This window comes from Phalaenopsis equestris, unplaced genomic scaffold, assembly GCF_001263595.1.
Source record: "Phalaenopsis equestris unplaced genomic scaffold, ASM126359v1 Scaffold001013, whole genome shotgun sequence".
In the NCBI taxonomy this organism is placed as follows: Eukaryota; Viridiplantae; Streptophyta; class Magnoliopsida; order Asparagales; family Orchidaceae; genus Phalaenopsis; species Phalaenopsis equestris.
Genome location: NW_018165452.1, coordinates 988,776 through 991,914, shown reverse-complemented (window position 1 = coordinate 991,914; position 3,139 = coordinate 988,776).

The following is a 3,139-nucleotide window of genomic DNA, read 5'->3' as shown; positions in this document are numbered from 1 at the left end:
ACATTACAATTTACAAAGTACTAATCAACATCTATTATAACTACACATGCAAATTTCAAATACCGCACTAAACATTTAAACTTACCGAGAGATGACAAAATTTGGTGTCTAAATGCTTTGAAATCGCCCTCAAAACTTTGAAATCACCCCCAAATCCAATATCTTCATGCCCTAGATCAAAATTTTTACTTTTTAAGAGGAAGGGGATGATGAATAGTGGCAGTTCACTGGTCAAAATCGCGGTTAAAAGCATTTTTTTGGGATCTCGTCGGCGGCGGGGTCTTCGGCGCCGTCAGCGAGCTCTATGAAATTAATAGCCTAAATCTTAGGAAAAATCTGTCGTCGGCGACGTCGATGGCGGCGTCGGCGGAGTCGATGGCGCCGTCGGCAAGATTTTCAAAATTGGTTCAATTTCCAGCTTTTTGCGGTTTTGATCAATTTCAAGCCCCGACGACATCCGTTCAATCATTCTAGACATAAATTTTAAGTGAATAAATGATGTACTAACCCAAATAAACATTCACAGCACAAAACCTTACTATTATATATAAATTCTAAGAGTTACAGTACACGTTACACGACACACATAAGTTTGGTATTTTCTCAACCTCAATACATCAATTCAGTATCACAATCCAAGACACAACACTCTAAACGCTGAAAACAAATATTCTATGCTCAATCTCAACTATATTGAGATCTAAAAGCAAATTTATAAAGTGACCTAAGCACATAAGTTCAAATTAAATCACACACTTAGACATACAGGAAGGTAAATCTACTACTCTTCTGATTTAGTGCTTGTTTCTCCTCTGAGATCACCCATTGATTGAACATGAACGAAGAGGTTATAGAAGGATCGGTATGAAAATTATTCAGTAGAGTCCTCTTCTATCAATCCCATCTTTCTCATCAATCATATCAAACCTCCTTCGATATGTCCAGAGTGAGCAAATTGCTCTTTCATCCTCCAGTCTAGATGTTCGAAAAAATCAGAGATATTGTTAATTGCATTCATAACATTCTGTACATCTTTCTCTAATTTCTTGATTCTGTGCAGGATCACTAGTGTCTTGTTCGAAACTAAAGACTGAATAGGAAGTGAATTATGAGACGATTGATCCACAATAATAGTCATATCATTCTCATCTTCATTGGCTGGGAACCTCTCGGTTGGGTCCAAAGGCTTCCAAGGTAGAAGTACCTTTTCCCAATTCTCATAAGATACTTGGAAATGACTGCAGAGTAAAAAAAATGTTGAATGATGTCAAAGCCCATAAGTTGATCCATAAACGATCAGGCCCAAAACAGACTTCACAATTATCGATCCAATATCGATCGGCAATCCCATTTGGATGCAGTAATTCAAAATAACACTTTCCTTAGTAACTTTACTGATCCTCATCGTCGGTAATAGTTTTGCAGAAATGAAGAAGTGCTAGTATTTTGAAACGGGGTTTAGAAATGTTGCATAAAAACTAACATACCCATTTTCTCTCATTTCCCAGTCTGTAGTTTCGTCTGTTAAATATTGGTAGATCTCATTCATCAGGTTTCTTGTTAGAACGAAGTTGGAATAATGGCAAACAGGAACATTCTCAATCATATATAACTCATTAATCCATGCAGGAGTAAAAGTTATCCATCTACCTCACACAGACAAATCCTTGGTTGATTCCATGCAAATTAGCATAAAATTCCTTTATCACCGGAACAACTACGGCGTCTATAGTGTAGCACAACACTTTCCATCTTCATCGCACAATCATCTCTTCAATTTCTGATGAAGGATTGTTCAATCCTCGATTCACGAATCCACTTTCCTTGATTAATCTCCTCTTTGTCAGCACTTTGTTAAAGATTCACTGTGCCTCGGAACTAATGAAATTTCTCTGATTAAACACTCGCAATCTATGGTTTTCAGGGGAATTGGACGTCATAGAGATGAATTTAGTGGAGTTTCAAGTCTTTTTTGGGGAAATACAAACTTAAGAACCAAATTTAGAAGTTTATAGGGAGTAACTCCCGCCTAAAACCACCAAAAACAGTCATCTCAAACTCCGGAAAGCGTCATCCCACCGTTCTCGCCGTCAGCGGCGTCGATGGCACCATCGGTGAGCTTTTAGCATTAATTGTCTGGACTCTTAGGAAAAACCCGCCGTCGGCGGCGTCGATGGCGCCATCAGCGGCAAAGGCAAAAATTTCACAGTTTTGCTTTGGTCTGAATGCGTTTCAAATTTTTCTACGGATCCAATTTTTATGATGATTCAAGGGTAAACATGAGTAGTTGAGTTCAATACTACTACAAACTAATGATAATTTCAAATAAAAATATTATATTCGCATAAAAAATAAAGATAACTATGGGTTGCCTCCCATAAAGCGCTTGGTTTAACATCGTCAGCTCGACCTATTCAGATATTATTCAGGTTGACTGATCATTAAAATCTCTTTAAAATTTGGTTTTTACCCTCATAATACGGCTTTAATCTGTGTCCATTTACTTTAAATCTATTCTCAGTTTTTTTATCTTCAATTTCAACAGCTCCGTAAGTATAAAATTGATTCACAGTAAAGGGTCCTAACAAACAAGACTTCAATTTCTCAGGGAATAACTTCAGCCTTGTATTGTAAAGCATAACTTCTTGTCCTGGTTCAAAGTTCTTCTGGTTAATCTTCTGATCATGCCATAACTTTAGTTTCTCCTTATAAATTTTATCATTATCATAAGATTCATTTCTTAATTCTTCCAATTCATTCAGTTGTAACAATCTCTTCTCACCAGCATCTTTCAAATTATAATTGAACTCTTTAATTGCTCAATATGTTTTATGCTCCAATTCTGCTGCTAAGTGACAAGTCTTTCCAAATATCAGGCTGTAAGAAGTCATTCCAATAGGAGTTTTATAAGCAGTCCTCTAAGTCCAAAATGCGGTTTCCAGTCTCATGGACCAATCTACTCTACTAGGGTTTACAGTCTTCTCAAGTATTTATTTAATCTCTCTAATAGAAACTCCAGCTAACTCACTGGTTTGAGAGTGATAGGAAGTAGAAATTCTATGAATAATATTAAACTTTTCTGCAAATCTTTGTATGTATTTATTCCTAAAATGAGGTCCTCTGTCAGTGATAATCATTC